The sequence below is a fragment of the Myotis yumanensis genome, unplaced genomic scaffold (genome assembly GCF_028538775.1).
Source record: "Myotis yumanensis isolate MYYU_CA2020_CCGP unplaced genomic scaffold, mMyoYum1.0.hap1 SCAF_4, whole genome shotgun sequence".
Taxonomy (NCBI): domain Eukaryota; kingdom Metazoa; phylum Chordata; class Mammalia; order Chiroptera; family Vespertilionidae; genus Myotis; species Myotis yumanensis.
The window spans coordinates 40,139,903-40,160,902 of record NW_027223755.1 but is presented as its reverse complement, the minus strand read 5'-3'; the positions used below and the strand labels follow the sequence as shown (position 1 = coordinate 40,160,902).

The 21,000-nt window shown below is 42.5% G+C and overlaps 1 protein-coding gene across 2 annotated transcripts in view; it reads right to left on the bottom strand.

The window, feature by feature from the left end:
* The window catches only part of SV2C (synaptic vesicle glycoprotein 2C), a 155,593-nt gene extending 134,829 nt beyond the window's left edge, over positions 1-20,764 (bottom strand). The window contains exon 1 of one of the 2 annotated variants that reach the window (XM_070412209.1): positions 20,655-20,764. The gene's annotated coding sequence lies outside the window, so the exon portion shown is untranslated. Of the gene's footprint in view, positions 1-19,706; positions 19,757-20,654 lie in introns of those variants that run through there. The other variant, XM_070412210.1, reaches the window with a different exon arrangement.
* Between the last annotated feature and the right edge of the window lie 236 nt (positions 20,765-21,000).

Below are 21,000 nucleotides of genomic sequence, written 5' to 3'. Positions count from 1 at the left end.
ATGCATCCTTGATACCTCATTGATACTTTCTGTAGATAATTTCTGCGTAAAAGATCTCAAAAAACTGTCAGCTTTTGAGTTGTATTACCTGATACTAAAGTTGGCATGAATGGTTATCAGTGTTATTATGCAATTACTATAAATTTTGAGAGTAGCAATTAGTTGAGGATTTTACTTCAATATAGAAATGATTACTTTTGTGCTCTATAAAATGGTTTGCACAGAAAAGTGACAGAACTCAACAAATTTATAAGCTAATAGGAAACTAAAACACTGAAAGTGAAATTAAAAAAACCTCACTTAAATCTAATACTTGTTATTTACGTGGCATCTATGACTTTCTCAGAAATAAACTAGTTAATGTGTCTAAACTAGATAGTAAAACAGAACCAGAAAGCAGTTAGTGTATATCTGCACATGTTTAAAACTGATAAAAGAAGACAACAATGTGAAGAATGCATATAATAAATCAATGTAGGACAGGTCATTAATCTAGTTTAGCTCTATGAGGAAACACAGAGTCCTAACTTCTTTGTGTTGAGTTTTTATACATCCATCATTTCATTTTTTACATTTGTGATTCATCTCTTAGGGATCAAAACCACCCAATAGAACTTCTTCTACACTGTACTAAATGCAGAATCTGTGGGGAAATTATCTAACTAGAATTCCACTAGAACATATATCTGGTCAAATAAAACTGATAAACAGTAACCATAGGTATTGCTTAAATATCTTAATTTGGAACAGTATGTTGCTTGCTGATAAATATCATAAAAAATCACTAAATTTGGATATACTTAAAACTAATCTCATGAAAGGAAAAGAAAGACTTCTGATAGATCTGTGTGGCATGTGTGTGTGTGTGTGTGTGTGTGTGTGTAACATAACCATTTCCATTTGGTGACAGTTATCAACCTTCAATGTAAGGTTATAATGGAGGTTATATTCTCATTTAATATCTGAAAACATTTTAAAAAATATTTTTATTGATTTCAGAGAGTAAGGGAGAAGGAGAGAGAAATAGAAACATTAATGATGAGAGAGAATCATTGATTGGCTGCCCCTTGCATGCCCCACACAGGGGATCAAGCCTGCAGCCCTGACCAGGAATGGAACCGTGACCTCCTGGTTCATAGGTCAATGCTCAACCACTGAGCCACACCAGCTGGGCTGAAAACATTTTAATTTAATTCAATTTAATATCAGAAAACCATTTTCTTTAAAAATTAAGAGAAACTTCTTGCAACAATCCATTCATTTTCTTTTTTTGTGTGCAAAATATAGCTATTTCCCTCAAGCTTTCTTTACTAAAGAGAAGCAATGAATGGTCTCATCTGCCTTTGGCTGCATAGACCTCATCAAGAAATATAGAGTGACTTTTTGCAGCCTTTTTATTGGACCACCACATTTAATTACAATGGATCAACAGACCTTTGTTTTAGTGTCTCAATACTTGAGTGCCTAGCCATCAGATAAGCAATCAGGTGCTTTGCATTATCAACAAATCAAATTTCCAAACTGGCCAGTGGCTTTCAAAGTTTTCCCCTAAAGCCTTGCTTCTCAAAGACTGTTCTGAGGACCAGCAGCATTGGCATTACCTGGGACCTTGTTAGAAATGCAGAATGTCAGGCCCCACCCCGGACCCACTGAATCAGAATCTGCATTTTAACAAGATCCTCAGTGATTTGTACACACAGTAAAAATGTGACAAGCACTGTCCTAAAGTATCAACTCACATTGATTTGCATTCTGACATAGCTCCTCGAGTAGGAAAAAAAGGAGCGGAATTACATGTTTTAACCAGGAATTGTAGCTGAGTATGCCCATAGCAGTGTGCCATGCAATTCATGAAGAAAAATGGGTGAAGAACTGCTTATATAGCCACTTTTAACTTAACCACCTTAAAAGTGAATATAATTGTTGAATACCTATATAGTATATCTGTGCCATGTAATTACTGTGACCATATGTCCCAGATTCCTGGGACAATTGTAGTTTACACCTGATATCCTAGAACAGTGATGGCGAACCTATGACACGCGTGTCAGAGGTGACACGCGAACTCATTTTTTTGATTGATTTTTCTTTGTTAAATGGCATTTAAATATATAAAATAAATATCAAAAATATAAGTCTTTGTTTTAATATGGTTACAAATATTAACAAATTTCTATATGTGACACGGCACCTGAGTTAAGTTAGGGTTTTTCAAAATGCTGACCCGCCAAGCTCAAAAGGTTCGCCATCACTGTCCTAGAATAATTATTAATAGTACCCCACCACCTTTTAAACTAAAATGTTCTCATTTGAACAATAAATTATATCATGACCTAAGTTATAATCTGCTAAAAAACTCATCCATATGTCCATTGAAAACCTAGATAAAGCCAGACACCATCATTCAGGGGCATGGGTGAGCCTGTGGAAGCAAACATGCCAAGGAGAATGGTGGTAGGAATCTATGCTCTTCTAGGTAAATCGGTAAAGAGTAAAAAACTGGCATTCACTGGTTTCTGATCAGAATATAATAAGATCAAAACACAGGGTTTGCTGGGGATTAGCTCTGAGGAAGTGAATTTTATGTAATTGATCAGAGAACAGTGCCTGGTGGAGCTAAAGTCAATTAGCAGGAGCTAGAGTCTGTCCAGAGAGCAATGGGGGAGCTGGGAGACGAGCCAGTTATTGAAGACAGGGATAGGAGGCGCCAAGGACAGGGAAACCAAATCAGAAACAAATCTAGGTGATATGTAAAAGTTACTTGGAGACACAACACATTAAATTGTTTTAGGCTCTTTTGTTAAGGTATAATTTACATGAAATAAAATTCACCCTTTTTGTATATAATGTTCCAAGTTTGACAAACACACAACACATCATAATAAAAATATAAAACAGTTCTCTTACCCCAAAAATTCCCCAAGCCCATCTGCAATTAACCCTTCCCCTGACTCCAGCCCCTGGCAACCATTTTTTGCCATTTCCAATATGTCATGTAATGATAATCATACACTTTGTAGCTTCGGTGTCTGACTGCTTTCGGTTAGCATAATGCATTTGAGATTCATCCTTCTTGTTGCATCCATCAGTAGTTGTTCCTTTTTTATTATTTAGTATTCCATTGTGCAAATAAACCACAATTTGTTAACCATTCATCAGCTGAAAGATATTTGGGTTGTTTCCAAGTTTTGGAGACACGAGTAAAGCCTACATAAACATTCACGTGGACTTGTTGCTCCACCCACCCCTGCATTCATTGGTTGATTCCTGTACGTGCCCTGACTGCGGATCAAATCTGCAACCTTGGCATACTGGGATGACCCTCCAACCAACTGAGCTACCTGGCCAGGGCCATTAGTGATTGTGTGTGTGTGTGTAATTCTCACTTGAGGATATTTCTTCATTGAATTTTAGAGAGAGTGGAAGGGAGGGGGAGAGGCAGAGAGAGAGAAACATCGATGTGAAAGAGACATGCGCCTGACCCAGGCTGGGGATCGAGCCTGCAACCAAGGCACATGTCCTTGACTGGAATTGAACCCAAGACCCTTTAGTCCACAGACTGATGCTCTTTTCACCGAACCAAACAGGCTAGGGCCATTAATGATTTTTAACATGAAAATGAATGTGGTCTTTTTGTGCTTTACAACATATAATAGATTAAAGAAAGACAAAACTAATGGCCTGCTAGGAATTTGTATTCCACAGGAGAGATTACAGTGGCCTGGACTCCGGGTGCAATAAAAACTAAATAACAAGTGCCTAGAAGCATGGCTTGGCATGTGCTGGAACCATTATAACCTTACATTGAAGGTTGATAACTATCACCAAATGGAAATGGTTATGTTAAACACACATGCACACACCACACAGAATCTATCGAAGTCTCTCTTTTCCCTTCATGAGATTATTTTTAAGTATACCCAAATATAGTGATTTTTGTGTGATATTTATCAGCAAGAACATATTGTTCCAAATTAAGATATTTAAGAAATACCTATGGTTACTGTTTATCAGTTTTATTTGACCAGGTATATGTTCTAGTGGTATTCTAGTTAGATAATTTCTTTCTGCTGGGAGGGGTTTGTGCCCTCCCTTGAAGGATAACTGACCACTGATTTTCAGCCTGGCTGACATATGACAACACTGTTTTAAAAGGAACTGTCCAAATGTCCAATAGCCACAAGTAAAATCCCTTTCCATTGAATAAACTTAGAAAAAAATGTTCTTCAAAACAGATACTTTCATAGATCAACAGGGAAGAAATATTCTATTTTACCTCTATTTTTGGGCACCTAGGGAAAAGATTTCTAATGTTGATGTAAATGTAATTTCACTGCAACAAAGTTGTTAGTGTATCTTAATTATAAGTTTTATCACTAATATTAGCAGCCTCTCTAATCACCAATGATCACATAAACTGTTTTACAATTTTGTAAGTATTTTGAGTTTCATTTTATGTGTTGTGTTGGTCTCCTCCTCTCCTGGAATGTAAGCTCCCAGAGAACAGGGATTTTGTCTTGTTTGCTGTTCTACTTCCAGCAGCTGAAGCAGTGCCTAACACTTAACGGAGGCACAACAGAGGTGTGGGCTGCTTCACAGGACAAATGGAGAATATGTCCATCTATGTGATGTCACCGAAACATGCCACTCCCAGCTGGTATCTCCACCTCAAGACTCTCTCTACTTGAAGCCATTGCACACCTGACTTCAAATTCATCTTTCTAAATGTACAGTTCTGATAAAGATAATTCCCTTCCATCAAAATGCCCAAACAACTGCATCTGCCCTTCAGGGTACATCTCAAATGTGGTTGCTTTCGAAGATTATCTCTATTCCGTAAATCAGTGATTCTCAGCTGGGGCGATGTTGCACACTACCTACTCCTACACGAGAACATTTGACAATGTTTGGAGATATTTTTGGTTGTGAAAACTGGAGGGAAAATACTCTGAAATCAATAAAAATATTTTTAAAAATGTTTTCAGACATTAAATGAGAATATAACTCTACTACTGGCATCTAATGGGTAGAGGCCAGAGGGGCTGTTAACCATCCTTTACAATGCACAGCACAGCCCCCTACAACAAGGAATTGTCTGGCCCAAATGTCAATAGAGCTGAGATGGAGAAACCCTTCGTTAAGCAAATGTCCTGACCCCCATAGCGTGTTGGGTTGCTTTTACTGAACTCCCACTCCTCCTTTCACAGTTCCACTATGTAACCCGTCTGAGGCCCCCCTCCCAGGTCTATGTGTTTGAGATCCCAGGCTATACCCCACCCATCTCATTTTTCCTAAGGAGCACAGACTATCCCTTGCATAAGGGAGATGGTCAATTTGTTGACTAAAATTGAATTGAAATTTCTCTTTCATTAAAAAAATATTTCAATTTTCTACTCGTCTACTTTCTCCTGTTTCCTCTTAAGAAGAAAAGAAAAGGTAGGCACCATCTTTTGTGCATTTAACTTTTAAATACTTAAAGACTGCTATTAAAAAAAACATATCTGTCTTCTTATCTCCAGATAAGTTCAAGTACCTTTTATGATCTTATAGGAAAGTGTACTCTTTAAGAGCAATAACTGTGCTAAATTGGATTAAAGTAGTTTTGCTGCCAGTTTTCATTATGTACTATAAAGGCTGCATTTATTTTATTGAGTATATCTGTAGCTTTTGAGCTAACAAACAAAACAAATAAATTAATAGTTAACCTTAGCCACCTGATGAATAAAAAGGCAGATTTACATGAATCAGGTCTAAATAACAAATGTCAGGATTTATCTAAAGCTCCTCCTTTTCTAATTATCCTAACATTGAACAAGGTTAATAAGCATTTGCTAATTTATTGACATTATAAATATTTGCTGAGCATTTTACAAATAAAATATTATGGCCAATTTGCTGACAGGGCTGTCCATTCAGAGACTTTTGGCGCATTTTAAAAATCCAGCTAAAAACCAGAACTCACATCTGACTGCCAACTCCCCATTTTATCTCTTCTGAGACATGAGAAATCTGTTAGCCTAAGAAATATACACACAGAGACACAGGCTAATTCTTAGAATTAACTTTGGAATTTTGAATGAAAAATTCAGCTTGGATAAAAAGAAGGAAAATATTTTATGATCAGAAAAGATCATCATAAATTGCTCTCTCCATTAATAGAAGGTAAGCTGAACTCTTGAATGTAAACCCAAAAGGCCTCTGGGCTGAGGACAAGCAGAGTGGCCGCCTGGGAAACTAGACATACCGATTTCCAAGACTGTCAGTCAAAGAGACAGTGAAAACCATTAAGAAGAGAATTTTGTGTTGTCATATGTCAGCAAAACTGAAAATCAATGGTCAGTTATCCTTCGAGGGAGGGTGCAAACCCCTCCTACCAGAAAGATACAATCTGGTCAGAAGACCCGAGAAGGCACTTAACATTGTCATGGTTTCCTGAGTGAAGATGTCACAACCCATCAATATCAGTAGAGGAAATGAAGACAACACACACACACACACACACTCTCTCTCTCTCTATCTCTCTCTCTCTCTCTCCCACAGACACACACATACCAGCAAAAGAAAGTGCTAATATTCCCAGTAGGAGGTTGGTAGAAGTAACTTCAGAAACATCACTGGGGCCCCAAGAACTCAAGTGCACACACTCTATTGCACTTTAATTTTAGACAAAGATAGTTCATCATCTGATTTTTAAAAATTTTGTAGTACCCAATTTCAAAATCGTCTAAGTCAGTGGTTCTCAACCTTCCTAATGCTGCAACCCTTTAATACAGTTTCTCATGCTGTGGTGACCCCCAATTTCATTGTTACAAATTGAACATAATTAAAGCATAGTGATTAATCACAAAAACAATATGCAATTATATATGTGTTTTCCAATGGTATTAGGCGAACCCTGTGAAAGGGTCGTTCGACCCCCAAAGGGGTCGCGACCCACAAGTTGAGAACCACTGGTCTAAGTGAAAAAAAAATCTCTAAACCAGCAACTGCATATAGCACGAAATGTTAAGTTCCATCTTATTTAGAAGCTTTATTAAATGAATATGATGTTACACACCACATGCCTGATGTGGTAATCAGCACAACAATTGTGTAATCCTATATAATAAAGAGGTAATATGCAAATTAACCCTCACACCCTCACAAGATAGCTGCCTGCGACCAGGCCGGCATGGGGGTTAGTGAGGGATGACCAAATGACTGAACAGCAGGCTGCGTGGGGCGACCAGGCTGGCAGGGGGATTAGTGAGAAACGACCAAATGACTGAACAGCAGGCTGCATGGGGCGACCAGGCCGGCGGGGGGGCTGTGCGGGGCGACCAGGCCAGCAGAGGGGGAAGTTGGGCCTGACCAGGCCAGCGGGGGGAGCAGTTACAGGCGACCAGGCCAGCAGAGGGGGGCAGTTGGGGGTGACCAGGCCGGCAGGGAGGGGCAGTTAGGAGCGACCAGGCAAGCAGGCAGGTGAGCGATTAGGAGCCAGCGGTTCAGGATTGTGAGAGGAATCCTGGATTGGAGAGAGTGCAGGCTGGGCTGAGGGGACCCCCGCCCTCCCTCCCCCCGTGCACGAATTTCATGCACCAGCCCTCTAGTATGATAATAATTAGGGAGTGCATAATACCAAAAAATTGGGACTAAACTAGATTAGACCTTTATTGTAAAATATCCCTTTAATCTTGGCTCAGGCTCCATCTGTGTAACATGGGTGGAGCTCAAATGTCCCCAAATCTCCCAGTAGGTTTTGTTGCTGTCTGCCCCTAAGAAGAATCACGTAATTCTTTTGATGTTAGATAAAGCTGTAGGTGTAAGATAGGTTATATCCCTACGTCCGTCTCACATCAAACATATTAAACATTGGCTTTTCTCCTTGGGCTTGCTGGGAAGTGAATGTTGACCTTTATAGGATTGGATTTTTTTTAATTCACTGCCTTTGAATATTATCAAACCTTTTTATTCATGCACATTTGTATCCCAAAAGGCAGGCATGATCATTACATAGTCAGGTTCACAGTAATGAATGTTTGGGCAAACAATCAGCGGTAATGTATTTATCAATAAATGAAGCAAGCCCTGTCCCAACAACAATGTCCTCTGCTTGCCATAGATAAAGAGTGTGCGCCCTTATCAATACTCCAACTTTAGATTAAAAGGCACACAGAGCAGCATATATTATTCCTGGATCCCTCTTTCACTATCTTCTGATTTATTTCTTCTGAATTACCCTCACAGCATTTTCAGTTAATAGGAAAATATTCGGATCCTTGAACTATGGACCAAGATAGGTTGCCAAGTTTTCACTCCCTCTTTTGTCAGAGTCTCTTCTGGAAGCAATTCAAGGGGCTCCCACCCTCATACACAGAAAACTCTGGCAGGAGAACCCCACAGGAAGCACTGTCTGGCAGTGACCTCAGAGAATAATGGGATTTTAAAAACAAGGTTAGGAAGAAACCACCAGATTACTGCTGGGCATCTCCCGCAGTTGTTGGAGCAGCCATCTTGGAACACTTGGTTTGTTTCTTCTCTCTTCTGGGTTTTCTCACAGTGGCAGGCTAGGTTCAGCTTTCTCATTCTACCTGGAGCAATTGGCTACCCTATTTTCACCCTTCACAATTAAGATTCAAGTAGCGTAGTAAACACTCAGCGCCTTCACAGCCCAAGTCCCCCGACTGCTTGCATTAGGGGTGCACCTCGAAATAGAAGTATGATAAAGGCTTGTGTATTCTCTACAGACATACCATTTCTGTAGGCAGGTCCTGCTCACACCCTACCTCCCTTCACAGCCACTGCTGGAAGAATATGTGGCGATCTTTACCGAAAGAACATGGTTCCTTCAGACACAATGCTAAGATGGAAAAGCCCTCCCTGTGTCACAACCTGCCTCTTCCCACCCTCAAACATAAGTCAGCTCATTACACGTGCTGCTAAAATATGGAGAATCTAGAGCGGCCAACAGACCTACCAAAAACATGTATTTTGCAAAGCCTTATTGAATAATTTTCATAGATAAAAATAACCTTACCTGCAGACATAAATTCATAATACTTATATAATGCCCCAACAGTAATAAGGAGAAATAGAAGAAATAATAAATCATGTTTTTAAATGTGTAAATATCCCATGGAACAACTGTAGAATACAAAGTGAAGACATGAGCTGTTTGCTTCTAAATGTAAACTTACCATGAATGCAACAAACACCAATGCAGACAAATAGAGGTGAGCTTATTAGCAACTTAAATATCACAGTGTTTGTCACCACTGATGATGTGATTTTTAAAATGACTTGAAACAAAACAAAACACAATCTTTCCTTGATTTATTAGTAGTTTAACTACTGAAAAATACATATGTTTGACTATATAAAATGTTATGAGTAAAATACTTGTGTTTATATATAAAACAGAAAAAGTTCCAGGCTTCACTTATTAGGAAGACAATTTTCACCTAAATGAATGTCTGATGGGACATTGGGAAGCTGTGCTGTAAGTGAGGCAATGCTTTGCTCTATGGAACTGTGCTATGCTTTGCACGTCTTTGATCAGTGGGACGTGGGCTGTAGTGGCAGGCACCAGTTATGAACGTAGGCTTAAGAGGCATCACATGATTCCACTTACCTTTCTTGTACTTCTGCCATCTCCACGCAAAAAAAAAACAACAACCATGAACTGGACAGCCAATTATTCCAACTAGGATTAAAAACCTGAACCTAACCTGCTACTTGGAGAAAACTCAGCAAGCTCCACCTACACCATCCAGCCCCCAGCCAATCCACAGGTGCATGGGGGAACAGAAATTATTAGTGCTTTAAGTTAGCAACTTTTGGAGGGTCTGATTAGGCATCTGGATGTAGCAATAAATGTCTGACAAATACTTGCCCACCCAGCACAGCGGAGGCAAGTATGGTTAAAGGAGGAATAGAAAAGTCAATGAGAAATTCATGATGTTGGACAGGGAATGGCTGGATATTAGGAAAAAGAAGGAATGGGTGGGACTCAGGGAAAAGGCAGAAGATAACCAGTTCTATGTAAACATACAATGCTGAGTCACTAGCCTTATGAGTTGCTGAGATGTAGAAGGGCCCTCCAACAACCCATTCCAATGTGTTTTCCATGAGCTCAGATTCCCCTACAATCACCTTGAAGGACAGAATATGCAAAATCCGCCATATCCTGACAGATCCCTCTCATATAAAGGCAGGCAGAGGTGTAAAAGGATTAAATAAGACCCATGGTTGTCAGAACATAAAACCCTTGTCATCAAAATTCCAATCATGGTTCATTTACCCTTGCAGATTATAAACACATGTAGCATTAAATACTTAGTAGACCCACAGAAAGCCCATGAGTATTTCATTAAAAAATTTTTTTAATCCTTACCTAAGGATATGTTTTTATTGATTTTTAGAGAGAGAGGGAGGGGGGAGAGGGAAACATCAATGTAAGAGAGAAACATCAATCAGTTGCCTCCCATACGTGCCCTGGCTGGGGATTGAACCTGAAACCTTTAAGTATACAGGACAATGCTCCAACCAACTGAGCCATGGCCAGGGCATGAGTATTTCATTTTTATCAAACATTTTTGCTTTGAAATAAATTGGTATCATCTACAAACCTGGGTTCTTTCACTTAGATATTTTTTAATTAAGTTTACCTGTCATCCTATCTGGTTATTAATGTTCTGTTATTCCATGATAAAGAAATAATGAGTTTAAAAACTTGCATATAACCAAAGGAAATTATTCCATGTTCAAATGAAATAGAAAATCCATCTTTTTTTTTTAACATATAAAAGATTTATTGAGCAACAAAGATACACCATTTGATATATGTTCTCATTCTTTTTACCTAAGAGGATACTGACAGAAGCCATTCTATAGACCACTAAAAATATCCAACATGATAATTTGCTCTCTGTCTTCCTAGAAAAAGTATCTTGTATGTTAATTTATCTGAATTCAAAGAGAAATTAATATTTTGCCAGAACTAAGAGACCACTCCAGCCCCTACAAAGTAGGAAGTAACACATCTTAAATAATTCATATTCATTTTTAAAGGTCTTAAGGTAATGCCACAGGACTCTCGAGTTCTAGAGTCTACAAAAAAAAAATTGATTGAGCTTCTAAGTATCCAAAGCAATGAAGAAAACACAATTCAATGCAAGAATCACAGAGTTCACAGAATAAAAACAAAACAGTGATTATAAATAACTATGCAATAAATTTGACAACCTGGATACAAATCGACAAATTTCTTTTTTAAAAATATCCTTTACCAAAACTGACATAAAAAGAAACAGAAACTCTGGAGCCTTTAGCTATTAAAAAGAAATGATTTTGTAATTAGAGACTTAAAAGCATTAGATGAAACTCTATACACATTCATAAGAAATTTTAGTAAATTGGAAACAGAAGGAAACATCCGTTCTGATACAAGTGAAAGTTAAATGACAGAAATGCTCATGAGGGACTAAGACTAAGGTCAGGAGCAGAGCTGCTCTGTAGCCCAGAGGAGGATGGAATAAATTAGGGACCTTTACTCTGCCTCTGGCACCTCATGGGTTGGAAGTTTGGGCATCTAGAGGCAGCATCCTGGGCACTGTCATGTCCATCAGCAGTGGTAAGGCTCTGCCAACCAGTTTCCCAGAGAGTGGGCAGGAAAAAAGTTCATGGGAGCAGGGGAGCTTTGTTAGGCATGGCCAAAGGACTGAAGTCAGGAAAGTGGAAGGGAATTATGGCTGGAAAGGACATGCAAGAGGGTTCTGGAGCACTGGGAATAATCTCTCTCAAGAGCTGGGTGTTGGTTAAAGGGATGTGCCCAGTTTGTGAAAACCAATTGAGTTATACACACACCCTTTTAAAACATGCACTTTTACCTCTAGATTTCAATTAAAAAGGTTTAAAAATTATTTAAAATATTTTTAGCTGTTATGTGTCCAGCACTGACAGTTACAAAGATCTCAGTGACTTGGTGCTCTCCCCTGAAGTTCAAGGGCCTCAGAATGTAGCAGGAAAACACATGTAGAGAGGACATGATGACAAAGCAGGGGAAGCTCTCCTACAGTGGTGGCTACAAGGCACTGAGAGAGATAGAGGGCCTGAATTCTACCATGGAGGGTCATGAAATTTTAAGCTGAGGCTTGAAGAACAGCTGGGAGCCTTTCCCATAGGCAAATGTTAGTAGTGGGGGAGGATCAACAGTGGGAGGGAGGACTTTCTAGGCCCATGGGAAGAAAAGATAAAAAATTGCCCATCTCCAATTCCCTCAAATACACAGACATAGCAGAATGAAAAATGTTCTAAAAGCAAAATATTCTGAGTAGTAATACAGGCTTTTGACAGCTATTGAACACATAAGATTTATTGAGAACAGAGGTGGGGGAGTAGGGGAAGCTTTAATAACCTAAGTCAGCAATGAGCTGTCCCTCTCAAGGGTCCTTGCATTCAATGATTATAAGTGGGTTCTTTTTTTTTTTTTTCATTCAAAATGAAAATGGCTTTATTGAGTACCAACATAATTTATGTTCTCACAATTTTGATTACCTTACCTATATTATGGACTAGAAAATTTTCCATGGGAAAAACTGGCACTGCTTTTTAGCCACTAAAATAATATTTAGACATATTTGAAAAGTAGCATCTTAGGAGCATCTTGAAATTAATTTTTACCACCTTTACTGATGACTTAATTACAAAAGTAATATGTGATTATTGTCGAAAACTCAAGCAATTCGGAAATATATAAAGTACTAAGTGTAAGGTTCTCTCTATCTTGCTCCCACAAGATAACTGTTTGGTGTTGATCCTTCCAGACTTTTAAATATATCCTAATTTTTGGCAGAACCGGTTTGGCTCAGTGGATAGAGTGTCAGCCTGCGGACTCGGGGGTCCCGGGTTCGATTCTGGTCAAGGGCATGTACCTTGGTTGCGGGCACATCCCCAGTGGGGGGCGTGCAGGAGGCAGCTGATCGGTGTTTCTCTCTCATCGATGTTTCTAGCTTTCTATCCCTCTCCTTTCCTCTCTGTAGAAAATCAATAAAACATATTTTTTAAAAATAAATAAATAAATAAATAAATCCTAATTTTAAAAAAATATAGGCATACCACATATTCTAGTCAATAAAGTGCTATATTTTAAACTAATAACATGTCTTCAAAATATTTTCATATTAATTACATATAGGGGTTCACTCCATTCATTTCAGTGGCTATGTAGTATTTCATTATTGACCTGGTTACCCTCTGATGGAAATTTAGGATGTTTCCAGCTTTCCACTACCACAGATAATAATGCCACAAACATCCTGTACAAAATTCTGATGATTTATCTTAATATTGTGATACCTCTGAACATGTGTGGAAGGGAGGGCCTACGAAGTCTCCTGAGAAAAGGCTCGTCCCAAGTGAACAGCAATTTGAGACCCACTATTTATGGTCCTAGGACAATGGCCAGAGGGGACTACGGATTAAAAATATAGGATGCTGTGTCGCTTGAAGGGTCCTCTCACCAGTCCCCATGCAGTCCTCTAAGCTCTCTGGGGACATGAGAGGGTTCAGTAGCATCAGCAGTTTCTGCAATTCTGGGGCCAGGGCACTCTGGGCAGAGAGAGGCAGTCCATCAACCCTGCAGGGAACCGGAACACGGACTGCAGCTGATCCCCGAGGACTCAGAGAACTCATGAGGAATCTCTGCAGCGGCCTGGGAATCCACAGCTGGGCTAAGAATAGAGCCAGAGAATGGCTGGATGCTATCTACGGTGGGTCTATGTTTCTCTACCTCCACACTGATTGGCCAACAGGAAACCCAGGCTGCAGATTTAATTGGATACTTCAAACGTCATCTTTATACTTAGCTTACTTTTGTGTTCAATGCAGTTCCTAATGTGTTGGATGTGCATGAACTGGAGCATACTGTCCCGCGTTGGAAAGAATAACAGTATGAGGGCAAACATGAGTAAGGCCCCGTGGAATTATTAGAATGTTGCTTCTTAAATACAAACACACTTAAGTGCAAAATGGAATAAAAAATGGCTTACTTAAAACATCTAAAAAGTAATATTAAAATGAGTACATCTAAAACAAGCTCGTCAAAGCCTGAAATGATAAAGTGGGTCACCTTCTCTACCCACTGCCAAAGCGCAGGGCGTTCCGTGCTGCGGAGGCTCCCGCGCTGCATGACTCAGCTGGGCCATTGAAAGCAAAGAACAAACATCTCATATTTCTCTTAGAAAAGTTCAACCCCTCAAGATCACTATTTATCTTATGTAAATCCGCATATTTTAAAACCTGAACACTGAGGCGATCTCGTCTAAAACACACTGCTGGTGCTCCTACAAAGGCAGGCCTGAACTTCAAGCACCAATCATTCAGCAACTTCAGGAGCAGAGATGGGGAGGATCCAGAGGACTGACCTAAAATAAGAGACCTAAGGCTAGTCCTTTAGAAGCCCCTGATGCTCAGGCAAAGGTTTAGATACACTGGGTGGTTGTAATCAGTTGAGGGCCGTCCTGGTGTAGTGCAAAGAGCATTGAATTTGGTTCAGGCAATTCTAAGCCATATCTGGGGAAAATCACAAATTCTCCAAGTAATGAGAGGCCCAGGGTCATTAGGAAGACTAAATATAATGTTCCCAATGCATGTGCTATATACAAACATGTACTGGTCACCAGGACCAGCGACATAGCTGGCAGGGTCCAAAGCAAAAGAAAAACATGGGGCCCCTGTTCCAAGAATTCCAAGTAGTGATGGCAGCATATAAATCAAACACAGGGCCCTTCTAATATGTTTTGTTTTTTATTGATTTTTAGAGAGAGGAAGGGAGAGGGATAGAGAGACAGAAACTTTGATTGGCCTGCTTTGCCCCCTGCAGGCCCCCTACTGGGTCATGTGCCCTGACCAGGAATCAAACCGGTGACCTCTTGGTTCATGGGTTGACGCTCAACCACTGAGCCACACCAGGCAGAGTCCTTTCTACATGTGAGGTTGTGTGACTGCACAGCGACGAAAGCCCATGAAGCCGACCCCGGGTGCTACCATTCTGCAGATGGGTACTCCTCCAGAACTGCCCAGCTAAATCTCAGAGCACCCTGCATTGATAAATGTTCAGGAAACACCTGTCTGCTAGCAAGACTGCATTATAATAAAAAGGAATTTGGATTTCTTACATTAAGAAGGAATCCTTTCATTTTACAAGACAAACATTGAAAGAAAAGCCACTTTTCAAAGTACAGTGTCTACAAAATAACATGCATAGGTATATTTTCCCATTTAATCTTCATACACAATCCTAAAAAGTAGGTACAAAAATCATCTTTTCACAGCTGAAAAATGACGGCTCAGAGAGGTTAAGAAACTTGTCCATTTTTTCCCAAATAGCTCATTAATTTATCTCATAACATTTATTGAGCTTTTGCTTTGTTCCAGATACTTTTTTAGACACTAGAGACAACACAGCAAGACAAAACAACAACCTACCCTTAAGAACAATGTTTGTTCATAATCTGAATTCAAATTTAACTGAGCATCTGTTTTTCTCTGACAACCTTACTTAAAAGCAAAAGTACACTGTGGGAGGAAAGGGAACTTTTTTAAAAATATATTTTATTGATTTTTTACAGGGCGGAAGGGAGAAGAATAGAGAGTTAGAAACATCGATGAGAGAGGAACATCGATCAGCTGCCTCCTGCACACTCCCTACTGGGGATGTGCCCACAACCAAGGTACATGCCCCTTGACCGGAATCGAACCTGGGACCCTTGCATCCGCAGGTCTCAGTCTATCCACTGAGCCAAGCTGGTTAGGGCAGGAAAGGGAATTTTAACCTCACAAGAGAGGTTTGGGAGGCTTCCCCAGAAACGGAAGACCGGCCTAGTATCTGAAGAACACAAGGAGCTAAAACGGTGAAGGTAGGTTGGAGCAGGTGATAAGATTGCCATAGCAGGAAGAGGCTGACGTGTGAAGGGTGCCAGGATGGGAAAGGTTTGGGGGGGTTCTGCAAGATGAGGTCATGGAAGTGAGCAGGGGCCAGACTGTTCAGAGCCTTGCAGGCCTTGTAGGTTAAGGTTTTCAGTCTTTACTCTAATAGACTGACCAGTCACACATGATGTTCCCTCTGCCTGTGCCCTCCCTTCTTTGATATCATCTACACAATGGTCTCCTGAGTCCTTCCCAATCCCCTGCCTTATTGACTTTTACCAAAGAATTTAGTCATCTTCAAATCTGTCTTGCCAGCTAGAATGTGACTTCTCTAAGGGCGTCAAGGAGATAATCAATGTTAAAGAGAGCAACATAGCTTAGTAAGTCCATGGGCTCTGGCTCTCTGCCACACTGCCTAGGTCAAGGGCCCCTGCAAGTGTGGTCCCGTAATGACGACATCCAGAGCTTGATAAACAGCATATTCTGGGCCCACCCACAAAACCACTCAATTAGAATGTCTTGGATGGGGCTCAGAATCTCCATTTGAACAAGCTTCCCAGGAAGGGATGATACACACAACTATTTGAGAAGCACTGGATTATTTGACAATTCTAAGATTCTAATTCATGGGATTTTCGAATAGTGACAAGTGACAAGAGAAGCACTTATTCTAATCTGTCCTAAATCTCACTGTGCTCTTGAATTGTAAGAGGGCCCAAGTGCTCTGAGAAGACAAAAGCTCATCAATATAGTTCTTAGTGTCTGGTCTTAATCATTTGTATTACATACTGTCCATGGGAAAAGATAGAGCAGGCATGGTGTGCAGTACAGAAAACATTTTAAATGTTGTCATGTTAGCCGAAACCGGTTTGGCTCAGTGGATAGAGCGTCGGCCTGCGGACTGAAAGGTCCCAGGTTCGATTCCGGTCAAGGGCATGTACCTGGGTTGCGGGCACATCCCCAGTAGGAGATGTGCAGGAGGCAGCTGATCGATGTTTCTCTCTCATCGATGTTTCTAACTCTCTATCTCTCTCCCTTCCTCTCTGTAAAAAAGCAATAAAATATATTTAAAAAAAAATGTTGTCATGTTAAATTGATTTAAATATCTGTTTTACAGTAAGCTGGGATTATTGTTTTTCAAATTTGACCTTTTAAAATGTTTTAATTAATGCTCCCCATGGCATAATACAAAACCCAACAGACCATTTCCTCTACAGAAACAGAGCCCATAGCTCCAAGTAAAATTTCAATCTGACTTCATCAAAATCACTTCCTATATTCTACTTGTAAGCAAAGTTAAAATTTAAAATAAAACTCATCATATATTTCATCATTTCATGGAGGGAAAGAATATTAGGACCAGAAAAGACCAAGCCATCCAAATCCACCCCTCCCCATTTGTTCAATTCTTCCCAACAGGGAAGCCATCATCGTAGTCCCTAAGTGGGGCATCAGGATAAAACTAAGTGGTGTCTGTAGGTCCCATTAAGACGTATTTCCAGAAAGAATTAAAGTAGTGGCTCTTCCCCCATCGACACTCTCAGCTGTCTCAAATAAAGAAAAAAGCTCCAAATTCTATCCACTGCAACATTTTACACTGGTTGCTCAGTAGGGCTGCAATTGAAAAAACAAAGCAAACAAAAACAATTTCGAGATGTTGTACCAAAACCGCACACAGCTGGGGAACTGCCTCTCCTAAGTTTACAAACAGACTTTACAGAAATGATACCTTTGTGTGAAATTAACTGGCCATGAAATACATGTTCTAAACCAGATCAGACAGAAATTTCAGCAATGTAGAACCAAGAAGCACAGAGGCGAATCCTAGGTTTTCCCCTGATGCAGCCTCCTGCTTTCACTATTCACAGATATTGGTTATTATGTATGAATAACATGAATAACTACATAGCGAGCAGGTTAGGAAGCATTTTGACAAGTCAGATGTTTTTATTTTTGAAATATGTCAACAAGCTTGCTTACCTCAGAGTAAAAACTAATAATCCCTGGTTATAGGAAGTGGATTTTCTGGTACTTGCAGTCACGTGACGCCCGTTGTGGATGCCCACGGTGATGCCCTTTGCGGTAATCTGGGGGAAGAACTTGTATCCCGTTCTCTGAGGCACCTTCCACACTTAGGGAATGTTATAGACTTAATAATGAGTAGGATTTCCCCCTAGAAGCTCTTAGGCTAGTCTGCTGGTCATACCAGAGAAGCTACTTTTACTGTCATTAGGTCATTAAAAATAAATTCGATTTCTCCACTACATCACCAAAACACTGAGGTGTAATCCAGAGCTCCCCCCCCCCCCCACCCTTTCCTTCTCCAGACAGCAGCTAATGGCATTTGATGTTATATTATATGATTAGGAAAAGTCTATTGTCTACATCTGCTGAGTCTGAAGGCTAAATTTCATTAAAGGAACAGTATTGGAGAAAGTCTCTAGAATTTTTTAAAAGATAAAATTGTTTTCTTTTTCTTTAAAGAAACGGTGTTTCGTAATATTTTGCATTCATAAAGAATTTGCTTGTCCAAAGCTCTCTGAGACCATCTCTTTTGTCCTCAAAACAACTCTGTAATCCGAGCTAGTTTGAGCTATTTTCCACATTCCTCGTTTGTACAAAATGAACCCAAGAGGGTAAATCACTTGCCCAAAGTGACATAACATAATACCTGGTAAAGTGGGAACTGGGGTCTTTGTCTGGACTGTGTGTGATCATTGCTTTTCTGCCCCCCCCCCCCCCCACCTTCATTCCTTTTGCCACACACACTGCAGATTGGGGCTCACTCAGTAAAACCAGCAGAAAAACCTTTGCCACTCGATTTCCAGAGAATGTGGTCTTTAACAAAATAATAATTATAATAATAGTAGTAAACAGAATGAAACGCGGGTTGTGCTTTTTATTTTCTACCAGGGAATGCATTCATAGTGCTGTTGTTAACGTATATTTTTACGTCAGGAAAGAAAGGATGCAGCACATTGTTTTTTGTAAGCCATTCTCAGGCTTACGCCAGAAGAACAGTGAAGGAACGAGTTAGCTCCTCGGAATCCCATGCACCTCAACACCGAAGCTTTCACAGGAAAACTCGCCGCCAGCAGGAGGCCTTCCGTAATTTGCCCATGCGAGTGAACGCCAAAGAGATTAACGCCAATTCTCCTCCAGGATTAAGGGTAAGAATTAAACGACAACTTTCTCGCGCTGTCAGTCAGCTAAGTATGCCGGAAGGAGGTCCTGCGAGAGAGGACACCATGGGGTCCCTATCGTGGCGCCTTAATAGATGCCCCCTTTCCTCGGTCCCCGGGGGAGCGCCCGGCCGGTGGGGCGCCTTCCCGGCGCTGCGGCGCACTGCGGATCCGCCCACCTGCCCGCAGCCCGGACCGCGGGGCTTCCCAGGCCGCCCGCGCCGCCGCTGCCCCCCCCGCCCCCCACCCCAGCCCCGCAGTCCATCCGCCCCCGCCTGCCCGCGGGTCGCAGCGGTGCACTGCCGGGCATCCATCACCAGAGAGCCTCTGACGCACACACGCGTGCTCCCAGACGGAGACTCCTGCCTCCCCCTGCACCGCCCACCCCCGCCTGCCCCTCGTGGGTCTGCATTTGCATCACTCGCACACGTAGCGGGTGACGCGAGCACCCCCCGCTCGGGCCATCCTGGCGGCACCTCCGGCCCCGGTGCCCAGTGACTCAGCCCCTCTCCCTTCGTCCCCGGGTGCCGGGCGTCTGAGGTCCCCGCAAGCCCACAGAAAGGCGCTGGATGGTGCATTCGCGGCGGGGTGCCCACCTCCCCATACCAAGTTCATCACCGTATTCCGCAGTCCTCGTGGGCCCAGCTCGGGGGGCTCCCCGCGACACGCTGGAGACACGTCTTTCCAGTTCTAGAACCCAGGCCAGGGGAAAGAGCCCTCTAAGAGAGGGGGTCAATGGATTGGGTGGTCGTCTCCAAAGCCCGCACCACAACTGGAAATTATCTCGGTAGTTTGTTTACATGTGATGGGTTTTCCCCCCCCCCACGGGGCCCACGCCAATCCGTCTCTTCAGCCTCACCTGGAACCCAGCGGGCGCTCGGTAGGTTTTTCTGAATTCAGGCGCAGTGTAGCGAAGCGCAGGCACTTACAACCACAGCCCCGCGGGTGTCCCTCTCTCCGGCCCTCCCCAGACGCTAGACAGGCGCGTCGGGGACTTACTGGAACAGTTTTGCAATTCCCCGTGTTCTTTTCGGCTCCCGCAGTACCCACTGCGGCTGCCTCTGCTCTCCCGCCACCCTCACGTCTGCAGAGAGATCCCCGCCGAAAAGTTGAGCCCAAGACTGGAATGGAGGTACTGCACAAACACCCAGCCTGGGACTTAGAGCTGCTAGTGCGGAATCAGCCTCCTCCTGCCCGTCGAACCAGGCAAGCAAGGATCGTGTAGATCCCCACAGTAGGAGGGCGCGGCCCCCGCATCGCTGCTGCCCACATACTTCCCCCAGGAATCTGAGAGAAAGTGAGCCCACCTCCCCTGACTTACCCCAGGCAACTGGGGGGTGGGGGGTGGGGGGAGAGTCACACCATCCGTATATACCCCGACTTCCCCGGTCCCGCCCCAGCAAAGGTGCCCGGCTGGGCAGCACCCGGCGCCCGCAGGCGGGGCAAAGTTGCGCTTCCACAAGGCTGCAAAAGTTCCCAAGGCTGCAGCACCTGGCCTCTGGGTCCGGAAGGAAAATTAAGCAGCGGCGGGAAATCCCGCCACCGCTGCCGGGGTCCCTCACTCACCGTTTCGACCGCTGGGGACCCCCTGCCTTGGGTGCAATCAGCGCTGCAGCCGCCACCGCGCGGGCGTCGCTCCGGCTCGCTCTCCCGGGCCGCCTCCGTCTGCCACGCTCTCCTGCAGCGCACGGAGTGGTGACTCCTCCAAGCGTGTCAGCAGCGAGAGGAGGGGCGGCAAAGTGGCTCCCGACTCACACGCTGCGGTCCTCCTGCCCCTCCTCCGCCTGCGCCTCCTCCCGGTGCTGCAGTGCCGGCGGCGGCGTGGCTGGAGTACGAGCGGAACGCGGGGCGGGAGCAGCGCGCGGGGAGGCGGGAGCGGCGCACGACTCCGTCCCGGGGGCGGGCTGAAGCG